The 11,670-nt window shown below is 33.9% G+C and overlaps 1 non-coding gene across 26 annotated transcripts; it reads right to left on the bottom strand.

The window, feature by feature from the left end:
* Nucleotides 1-6,425: 6,425 nt before the first annotated feature.
* LOC105777452 (uncharacterized) lies at nt 6,426-11,410 on the bottom strand. Of its 26 annotated transcripts, none has more exons than XR_008189954.1 (10): nt 10,836-11,237; nt 10,089-10,545; nt 9,910-9,990; nt 8,729-9,659; nt 8,127-8,208; nt 7,748-7,870; nt 7,333-7,464; nt 7,121-7,234; nt 6,946-7,014; nt 6,426-6,843 (listed from the first exon to the last, which is right to left on the bottom strand). It is a non-coding gene; the product is annotated as an uncharacterized LOC105777452 (transcript). The 26 variants fall into 26 exon arrangements; XR_008189955.1 differs by having other exon boundaries at nt 7,748-8,208; nt 8,729-8,773; nt 9,388-9,659; XR_008189958.1 differs by lacking the exon at nt 8,127-8,208 and having other exon boundaries at nt 8,729-8,773; nt 9,388-9,659.
* Between the last annotated feature and the right edge of the window lie 260 nt (nt 11,411-11,670).

The following is an 11,670-nucleotide window of genomic DNA, read 5'->3' as shown; positions in this document are numbered from 1 at the left end:
GGGGTTAGGCGCACTACCAATATCGATAGATACATTGGAATCCCTACGATGGTGGGTAGGAATAAAACGGTTGCTTTTTAAGGTCTAAAGGATTGGATTCGGAGTTGGATTCATAGTTGGAGCTCAAGAATATTGTTTCTAGACAAAAAGGAAGTGCTTATCAAATCAGTTCTCCAAGCTATTCCAATTTACATCAAATTTGCTTTGCAAAGAATTAGATGTCATTTTCAGTTAATTTTTATTATGTTGGGTTAGAGTTTTAAAAAATTTTAAGCATTGATATTGAGGTTCTTAAATTGAATGCATGCTTTTTTAATATTTTTTATGTTATATGCATTTTGAATTATTTTAATTAATTTCTAAAATAATGAGGCAATATCTCTAAATTAATTTAATCGATGAATCTTTTGTCGTTTTGGGGAGAGTTTCTTGATGTTTATTAATAACGGGATACCTTTTTTCATGTTGAGTGAATTCATGAGTTTATCAATAAAAGATAAATTTTCGACAATTTCATGGATACCAAAAATATTGGAATTTATTTTATTTCAAAATTTTAATTTACTTGAAAATTAAAAATTGTTTTATTATATGTAAACTCTTCAAGGGATAAGATTTCGAATTTTTAAATATCGATTTTTTTATAACATGTGATTAATAAGGTACCAATTTTGGGCACGGTAGAGGTGTTAAAACCTTCCCTACATATAACCAATTCCCCGGTCCTAATTCATTTCTCTGGATTTAACGCATATTTTAAAAATACCGCTTTTTAAAAAAATTATTAAAATTTCTTTATAAAAATATAATTAATCACACCAAACCAAAAAAGACGAGTGTGACTCTTCTTTTTAAATGAAATTTTGTATTTTTCTTAAAACCAAAGTTAAGATGAGTTTTCTAAAAAGGGGTAGACAAAAATATTTGGAGTGCTAGGGACCAAGAATTAAGTGGAGATGGGATATGTGGTACCTCCATTTTAGTCTGTAGTAGCAATTGGTTGCCAATGGTTGGTTCCTGCAAAATTTGTGACACTACCATGAGGACGGATATTGCATGCATTTTTGACTTACAGTTTGTTTAGTATTAGTTTTGAGAAGTGCTTTTAAAAAGTATTGTAGAAAAATGATTTTGAAAAGTACATTTAAAAAGTATAGTTTAGTTAGATTTAAGTGTTTAGTATTGCTTTCAAACAATATTTTTGATAAATAAAATGCCCATTTTAGACTAATAAATATGCATTAAATAATGTTCAAATTAGTTAATATTATGATATCTTAGTAAGAATACAAAAATAATCTATTATAATTTGTTTTGATATTTTAATATATGAAATATAAATTTTAAATATTTTTAAGCAATTAATATTAATTATTCATAACATTTAATTGAATAAATAAACTATATTTTAAATAATAAAATATGACCAATAAAAATTAAATATTATATATTATATATTTAAAATAAATTTTAATAAGAAAATAATTACATAGACCATATAAATATTATATAAAATGGTTTAAACTCTCGTTTATTCTTAAAAGCACTTTTGCCAAAAGCAAAAGTTAAAAAAATTGCTTTTTCTGATTTTAAAAATTGTCTGTTTAATATTGTTTCTGACTTCAACAAAAACACTTTTGAGGAATAATGCAAATAAAGCATTAATTGTGGAAGGGGCCTATCGTTGGACTTGGAATGAAGATTAAGATTTAGTACCGATGAAGCCCATTGAATATTGAGCATTCCCCTTGGCCAGTTCCCTCGAAACATGTTGCTGTGGGGTGCAAACAATACCGATGAGTACTCCGTTAGAAGTGGTTATAAGCTACTTCTTATAGGGCTGAAGAACCCTAGTTCTACATCTCAGCATGCATTCCCAAATTATGCTTACAATTTCTATAGGAAGCTTTAGCAAATTGCAACCCTTCCTAAGATTAAGATTACATGCGGAGATTTGCTAATAACGTCTATGTTACTCAAACAAGCATATTAAGAGAGTGACCACTAATTGTGTGTGCCCTAGGTGTAATTTAGGTCCATAAACTACAAGTCATGTGGTCAAAGAGTGATCGCTGGCATTGGAGGTTTGGAGCTTGCTGGGGATTCAATGGCCTTCGGAACAAGATGAACTTTTATTACAGAACTGGCTCCGCCATATGTTCGAATCTGTGAATCTAAATACATACGGGACAATAGCGCTATCACTATTTGGGTGATTTGGTGGTCGAGGAACCAACTGATGCATGAACATGTTACTCAAACAAGCTTGGGAGTTGTTATTTGGATGAAAGCGCTTGACTTGACTATTGCTTCTACATCTGAATCCACAATCCTTAGCAGACTGAGATGGGTGCCTCCTTGTGACTTGTTTGTGCTAGTTAATTTTGATGCCTGTTATAAACAACAAACGAGTTAATCAGTTTCTGATATTATAGTTAGAGACAATGCAGGCCTGGTTTTAGGCTGAAGCACCATAATTAATATATGTATAACTGACATGTTGGTAGCTAAGGCACTGGCAGTCCTCGAACCACTCGGTTTTGCAGCATATATGGGTTCCTCAAGTATCGAGCTCGAAGGTTGCTCTTTAATAGTCATAAGGAAACTCAGATAACCACAACAAGAAAGGTCGTGTATTAGTGCGATTGTTCATGATAGCAAAATAATCTTTTCTTCCTTTGAACAATGTTGGTTCAAATTCACAGGAAGAGAAGGTAACTCAGCGGCTCATGTCCTAATTAAAAAAGGCTTCAAATTTGAAGAAGATGGGTATTAGATAAAAGTTGTGGACTGATCCACCGGATTGAAGTGCCGGGGTCATTCAAGAGAGGGGCTTGCTGATGTATGGTTTACTTGTCCGATCGGTGAAGGGGGAAATACAGACCTTATTATTAGTTCCCAGAACCACATTTTTTGTTGAATTAATTGTTGGGTCATCAAGCAAGTCAATTAGTGAAGCCTATAATAAGTTGAATTTGCATGGTACATGGTGGTCATACACAATTTTTCGACAGGTCAACCGAACGAATATGAAAATTAATTTATATAAACATAATTTTTAAAATATTCTTCATATTCAATATTCATCTGGAATTTGATAATAATAGTCGCAACTACTTAATATTAATTTAATTAAGCAAAGCACCCAACTTTTCTTATTATAATAATTCAGGGTAATATATTTTCCAAAGAAATTAATAAAATGGGGAACATGAAAGTTAAAAACAATTGTAGTTAAAGTTGAAGCAGATCCTTTCACGTAAAAACTATAAAGGAAAATACCGAAGTATAATATATACATATATACTACACCAAATATATATACATAATTAGTGTACTCGGAAGTATTAGTAATGGAGGGTAGAAGGTTGTATATATATAAATATTTAAAGTAAGTTGTTAGGAAAAATACATTTATTTTATTTAACTTCAATTATAAATATCGATTGAGTCTTAGTTTGATTGGCATGTAGATTATTGTCAATACAGGATGTAGGTTCAAGTATACTGAAATGTATTATCCTCTTATTTATAAGTTGAGGAAAGACTATGATACATATTTTAAAATATAAAAATTATACCTAACAAAAAAGTTTTAAAACATATTGAAGCTATAAGGGACTCAAAAAAAACAGGCTCATGCGCACGAAAACTAAGCTCGAAAGTCTAGTGCGGTACAAATCAATGGATTTCCCCTTTGTGAGGGAATATAGCAGACCCGTTTGTTTTTATTTCTTAGTGTAAATTCACTTTTTATGGTCCAAGAGACTTGTCTTGAAGAGCTTATATTTTTACTTTCACTGCATGTTCTCAGCCTTCTACTCAACATCATTTGTAACTTTCCGAGTTTTTTCTATTCTTAGTTCAACAATTTTAAGGATAATTTTGGATGCTTTCCCACTACTACTGATGATCTTTCCATGCCATGGACCGCCAGTGATCATGTCGTTGCGGGTGTTCCTCATGTCGCTGCTGTTGTTCCTTCTATCGTTGTTGCAATGCCAATGCTGCTTACTGTTTTATAGGCCAAGCACATCCTTAACATCTTTAAATAAATTCAAGAGATGGCAAAAGAGTATCTTCTCAATCCTGGATATGCATGGAGTTGCCTTCACTCTCAATGAATTCAAACCTACCAATTCCTTTAATAAACAATTTGATCTATGGGTTTTTGCCAATAAGATATGCGTGCACACTATTATTTCCATAATTTCTAATGAACGATTTGGTGTTTATTCTTTGTATAAGGAAGCAAAGGAAATTTGGGACTCTGTGATTACTGGATACACTACTAAACATGTTGGCAAGTAGAATGTTATAGGAAAATACTAAAAGTTGGAGATGATTGAGGATAAAGACATTAAGGTGCAAATTAATGAAAGGCACAAACTATTGGCGGACTTCAAATCCTAAATTATAACTCTTCTAAAAGAGTTTGTTGCTAGATTGCTTATTGAAAAGTCGTCCCAATCATTGAGTGATTGCAAGCAACAAATTAAATACAAACACAAGTAGCTCTTCGTAGACGTAATCACCCACACATCAACAAAAAAGAATTCAAAGCTGCCAAAGAAAACAAAAGCACTATGAATGCAACTTGGTGGAAGGCAAGATAAAAAGGAGGTATACAAAAACGATTACAAGCCCAAAACTAAAAACCCTATCTTTAAGGGGAAAAAAAAAAGGAGAATTGTTTCATGGGTAGAAAACTAGGCCATTACACACTTTAATTCACAAAACAAAATGGGAGTGTAACACCCCTAGCTCGTGTTCATCGTCGGATAAGAGTTACGGAGATTACAGTGCAAAACAGAACCTTAATAATTGAAACATTGATCAACATGCAATTCACATATTTATTTTCAATAACGTAATTTAAATATGATAAAAAAATACTTTTATGGGCCTTAAATCGGGCTTAATTGGCCCTAAAACACTAGTTTGGAAACAATCAGGGACTTATTCAAAGCAAATCAGAAATTTCAGGCAAAACATGAAAAAATTGTGAAACATGGGTCACACGGCCGTGTGACATAGCCCAGACCATGTGGACATTCGAAATAAGGCTACACGGCCGTGTCGTGGGCCGTGTGCCAAACCGTGTGCATTTTCAAAGTTGGGTCACACGACCATGTAGCAGGTCTAGCACAACCATGAGCCACTAAACCCATCTAGCCGAAGGTTGTCGAAAATCCCCAAAAGGGTTCATGAGGCTTAGAATCCGTACTTAGCCTTCTCAACGAGTATTCATTGTTTCTCCGCACTACGGGGCTGATGCTTCCGTCCATGTCCCTTAAGAAGTAAGCTTTTCAACGTATGCAAAGGCGGTCGCTTTGTATATTTTGGGAAGGTTGCATAGTCGGTTCGTTAGCTTATTGCGTCAGAGGTTGGCAAGCCCAAAAGACAAAATGGCGTGGGACTCACCATTGAGAAGCATTGATCTAGCATAAAACGATCCCACAGAAGCGATTGTTGGCTAGAGTCAGGTTCCACCAAATCGTAAGTCTAAATCCTTGGAGCTGGTGGTCGTAGGCGTCCTCTTCCACTATAACTGCCTTATTCAATTTGGGAAGGATCATCTAAAAGCCGATGATTGAACCCAAGACGGAACGAGACAATTGGATGTTGGAATCTCCCATAAGAATTTCCTTTCTCTCAACTCTATTTTTAATTTCTCTAATTTTCGATTCAATATTCTTAATTCTGTTTTTATTTTATTTTTCGTTTTCAGATCCAAACATTTAATTCTGTTACTTTTTTTATTTTTTTCAGGAATGCACGTTTTCTTGGGCAAGATTCTGCTTGGGATTTCACGGAATAATATATTGTGCAAGTCCAGTCCTTGAGGATTTGACCCTACTTCCCTTTTACTATTCTTTTTCATTATTTATTAAGGATAGGCACTACACCAAAACAGGCTTTTAGCGGCGCTTTTTTAAACCTTTAGCGGCGTTTTTTAGCGCCGCTAAAAGTACTTGCGGCGCTTTGACAAGTGCCGCAAAAAACACCGCTAAAGACAGTGCCGCTAACTTTAGCGGCGTTTTTAGAAATAAACGCCGCTAAAGATCAGGACCTTTAGCGGCGCTTTCCCACAAACGCCGCTATAGATCAGGATCTTTAGCGGCGCTTTTCCCACAAACACCGCTATAGATCAGGACCTTTAGCGGCGCTTTTCCCACAAACGCCGCTATAGATCAAGACCTTTAGCGACGCTTCTCCCACAAACGCCGCTAAAAGTGCCATTCCGTTTTTTATTAAATAAATTTTTGTAATAACAAATGGAAAGGTCAAATTTTATTTTGAATGTATTACTTTTCATTAACAATAAAAGTAAAATAAATTATAGTAATAAATTTCAACATTCACCTATAATAAATAAATTAACATAAAAACTTAAATTTCCTAACAATAAATAAATAAATAAATTTCATTATACGGGAAAAGAACATATATTCCTTTCATTATTATATAACAAAAATCAGTACTACAAATACAGTTATTATACATACGCTTCCGTTTTCTTGCGGCGTTGAATTGATTGAACTCTACAAGTATCTATTACTGACCGGTGACAAAATTTTGGCTACCTTATTTCAATGTCCTCCTTATTTCCAGTCTAATAATAAAAACAACAGCACCTCGTAGTGGTGAAACAACAAAAGAAAACTTTACTTATCACTCCATGTTTGACCAAAGAAAAATACCTCCATGGCTTCTTGCAAATCCTCAGTAGCATCTGCCTTCTTTGAGTAACTACATGGCAATCTTGCGGCCAAAATAGCTCTCTAATTTTTGTTCCTTCATGGCCTTTGGCGCATTGTCTGCTAGAAGCTTCGTTAAACCCTAATCATGAAATTCAAATGCCAAAACATCGATCAATATTTCAGATAAAGAAAACCCCAATTTAATTATTCAAAAAAAGTTAGAAACACTTAAAAAAATCACCTTAATACCCATATGCCCTTTCTGTTCAGCACCCTCAGCCATTAAAATAGCATCAACTGCCAACCTTACCTACAGTATTCGTATTGGATAACCAAGCTAGGTTACTGTCCAAGATGAAGAATATGTACTTCTGATTTTAAAATTATTTAAAAATAAAAAATGAGACAATCCATACCTTCTCAGGCAACTCCACAGATGGAAAAGGAAGATTTCAAGCAGCTAGGCAAAATGACTATTTTGTGAGTTTCTTCATATTCTAGTTCATTGTTGTCAAATCCACCATCAACACCTGTAAATCAAATTGCATGGATATTACTATTTAGCCACAACAGATAGTACTAAGGCAATACAATTATTCAGAAAACATTTGAAACTTCAAACTTTTACTTTTATCATTTTGTAGCTCTCACATGGGTTCCAGATGCAGAGTCCAATAGGAACAAGACATGCAATAGCTCTAATTCTTTAAACGTGCTAGTAGATGGATAAACTAGTTCCAACTTCTTTTATTAGCGACAACTGTAAATAATAGAAAATGTGAGCAGTTATAATTTATAAAGTCCTTCCCATAAAACATTATCAACCAGATCTCAAGCAGACATGTAAGAGTTGTGTAATTATGGATATACGACTTTTCGCAATACAATATGTAAAGCTTTTCCATTGCATAATTCAATTCGAATTCGCATTCTACTTAGACTAATACCATGGCTCTAAACTCAATAATGGGATTTAAATTACAGACTGTGATAAAATATAGTACTTTGCATTTGTAAATGAAAGGATTTAACTTCTCGTTTACCTGTGATCGAGTTCGAATAACTTGAAAAAAAATTTCTGCACACCTCATAAGGCATCATGACCAGCCAACGAAGAAAAAATGAGGTTATACAAAGACTTCACACCAATTATAAAGGATGCATACCTGAAATGGATATGTAACAAGAATGGCAGCAATTTTAGAAGATCCACCCAGCACAGCATAATCAAATGAATTTTTTACATCAACTAGTTATGAGCTTGATTAAACCATGTATAATAATTGACAGGCACATAATACATGTAGACAAATGCGGGCATGCTACCAGTCACGAGCCTGTACATCAACTAGTATATGCCCTACCAACATTTAGCATAAAGTAAAATCAAAGTTCAAATAAACAGAAACTTCATCTACTTACCAACAAATTACTAGCACATTAAGCATATAATGACTTCCTAATTATGCTGTTCTATTTTCAGACAAACTCCATGTACAGTATTCTGCAGAACAGGGACGAAGCCATGAACTTTGTATGAGGGAGCTAAAGCTAAAAAATTTTAGGAGCAGCCAAAAATATAATTTTTCCATTTATCCAAGGGGTAAAAGGCTTAAATTTACAATATTAATATTTAGGAGAGACTAAAAATGAAAATTTCCCATTTAACCAAGGGGCCATGGACCCTGATTAAGACTGGAAAAAAAATGGACTTCCTTCCAGATAAAATAAGGAAAAAAAAAGTTATAAAATATTATACATCAAAATAATCATTAATGAGTTGAGTATATAGGTGAAATAATTACTCATCATTTTTTTTTCTTTTTCTGGCTTTGGACCTACTCTCTTTATTGCCTTATCACAAAAACGAATCCGTCTCTCACACTTTTATAGGATCTCTCACAGTCCACTCGTTGCCATATGGTTTTCATGCAATCTTCTTTAAATTTTGACCCTTTGTTTGCAGTAAAAATCCCCCACCATAATTGTAAATTATAAATGTTCAGTGAGTATCTTTACAATACCTAGGATTCTTCAAGGACTTAACTACAAGAGGGATCAAATCACCCCTGCACATTAGAACAAGGAACAGAATGCATTAGTCAAATTAAATCTAAGACACCCGATTCTCTAGTCTTAATTTCTAGTCAGATAACCAAGTAAGAATTGGAGGCTTACAGCATACTCGGGTATAAAAAGTCTAATTGAAAGCTAAAATGTTATTGGAGGGTCAAATAAATTACTATGCCTATAGAATTATAATCTTCCAAATATATCAGGTTATCATACTTCAAATATAACTTTTACAAAAAACCCTTCTAAAATAGGTAAATATATATGTGGGAGGGGAAACAAAGGAGAAAAGCAAAATAACAGAAATGACAGCATCAGCAAGCCTGTATATCAAAGCATGCGCAACCCTTACCCAACATCTAAAATTATGTGCAATTATGTTATGTAGGATCAGAGACAAAAATGCTTTTTACAAAGTTCGGGGCCAACAGATAACCCTTCTGTTGTTAACATAAATCTTAACCAAAAACACATATATTGTATATATATACTCCTATGATCACAAAAAGAGGAAAATGGCTTCAGCTATATAGCATGTAGTAGTAGTCTTTCAAACCAGTACATATGTGCAACTATACCAATATCAAATAAGTTGATCATTCTCATGTACCTTTGCCAGAATGTTTAGCCCCAGAGGTTAAATTGGAAGATATGCAAGACTTACCACCTTCACTAAGCAACAAGTTTTTCATCTCTTTGTAACTCTGAAGTTCCTCTAATGCATCCGCCGTTGTCATTGATGCGACAAGCCTAGAAGATTTAATAATTGAAGAAGCATCATGTTCAACAGTCACAGCCTCTGTGTTCTGATTTTGCTCTTGGATGTTGTTATTCCACATTATGTCTTCTACCGCATGTTCATACACTAGATATTTTTGTCACCTTATAAAAAAAACCTAACGCCGTTAGTGTTCTAGGATAATTTGTATAGCATCTAACAAATATAAGTATTAAATTGGACAAAAAAATGCTTAGGTACCAAATTAAGAATATGTACTGAAATGAACCCAAAAAACTTAAGTACTAAATTAAAAAAATCATTAGAAACAAGGCAAAGCTATAAAGGGAAGACCTATTAATTTCATTTAAGTAAAAAGGTTTCATGTTTCACTGATAAAGCGCAAAACCGTACCTGTAATACGTGGACTACCTCTTTTACACTGAACATGGAGTTTGGAAACAATGGTGTTCTTTTCATTTGGCTGATCATTTTCTACAATTGAAAGAGACAAAAGTAAAGAATTACCAAGTGCCCCAAGGGTAAACTCCATAAATTCAGATAAACCATCAACCAAAAAGAATGAATTAAACCTGAAAGATAATCAAAAAGCCTTGGGTCAACACGGATTGGAACGAGGCCCAACCTATGAGCAAGAACTTCATCTTGGATTATTGATGTTTTGTTTGCAATGAGAACTTTTTCAATTGCCATTGTAGGAAGCAGCAAGTATAATCAGTTCTATCAGTACCAGCACAGACATTATGCTGCAAGCTAACATAGCTAGCATATGATAGCATGCAATAATGTCATTAACATAGCATATGTTAGCACTGAAAAGAGGTAGACCAAAAAGTTACAGACCTCAGCTATAAGGATCCTCCTGAATGAATTGGCTATAGCTGCATCAATAACGATCATATCAAACTCCATGTCATCTTCATTGAGTCGAACCACTTCAACTCTAAAGTTGTTAGAGAATCGATCAAGTCGTGAACTATTATCAATTCCCATCGATGCATAAGCGCCAGAATATTGAATACTCTCAGTCTACAAGCAACAAAAGCCCCCAAAACATAAGACGTTTAATTATAATACAAAAAAAGAGACCCACAAATTTCAGAACCTTAAGAACAGAACAAGACAGATGATACAAAGAAACTAACCCAAACCCCAAATAAGGAAAAAGGCTCCATTTTTTTTAATTACCCAATTAAACAACCCCAAGAAACCACTGTTTCTTAACACTCCATATACGAATAAAAAGGGTGTTCATGAAAAAATTTCAACTGAAGATGTGTGCTTTAGGGGATAAAAAAAAGGGGGTAAGAGAGAAATACATGGATAGGGGCGTCCTTATTGCATGAAACACGACTTCGTTGGAGTTCAAGATGCGGTGGAAGTTGACCCATTGGCACATCTGGCAAATCCCAGATTGAAAATTTCTTCTTTTCTTCTCCTGCCCCCTCTGCCATTGCTTTGTTGCTTAGATTTTGCTGTTAGGAATTTAGGGTTTAAATGGGAACAGAAAAGAAAGGGGTTTTAGCTATGTAGACGGCTGAGGAGAAACGCTTATGTTTAGGGATTTTGTTCTTTTCTCCTTGGGGTTGAGTGAGCAAAGAACAAATGAAACAGAAACAATTAACAACTAAATGAGCAGCGCAAAATTCCCCAGGAATACTTCCAGTAAATCCCGATCCCACCCACACAAATTCATCATGAAATTAAATCCTTAACCCATAACTTACTTGTTAAGAGTACTGCTAAACTTACCAAACACATTATCTTTTTTTTTTCCCTGCAAATACCGAACAGAATAGAAGTCTTTTTTGACAAAGGGAAAGCACAAAAGGAATTTCAAAAACCTTATCTGCTTTAGTAGCGGAGCTCCTTTAATTTGGAGATTTTAGGCGGAGAAATTTAGAAATAAAACGCGCCTTTTTCTTAAATGATTTTTGCGGCGTTTTTAATAAAAACGTCGCTATTGTTTATCTTTTGCGGCGTTTTTTATAAAAACGTCACAAAAAATTATGTTATTTTAAACAAAATGACACCGTTTTGTTCTGTTAAAATTTTTTTGTTTTGTATATTAAATAATAACTATTTTAATATTTTAAGTAAGCAAATTTGAAATTTTTTTGAGGGAAAGTAAAATTCAAATTAAATTACTTTTTT

The sequence above is a fragment of the Gossypium raimondii genome, chromosome 10 (assembly GCF_025698545.1).
Source record: "Gossypium raimondii isolate GPD5lz chromosome 10, ASM2569854v1, whole genome shotgun sequence".
Classification (NCBI taxonomy): Eukaryota; Viridiplantae; Streptophyta; class Magnoliopsida; order Malvales; family Malvaceae; genus Gossypium; species Gossypium raimondii.
Note: the sequence above shows the minus strand (reverse complement) of the source record. Positions and strands in the feature narration are given on the sequence as shown.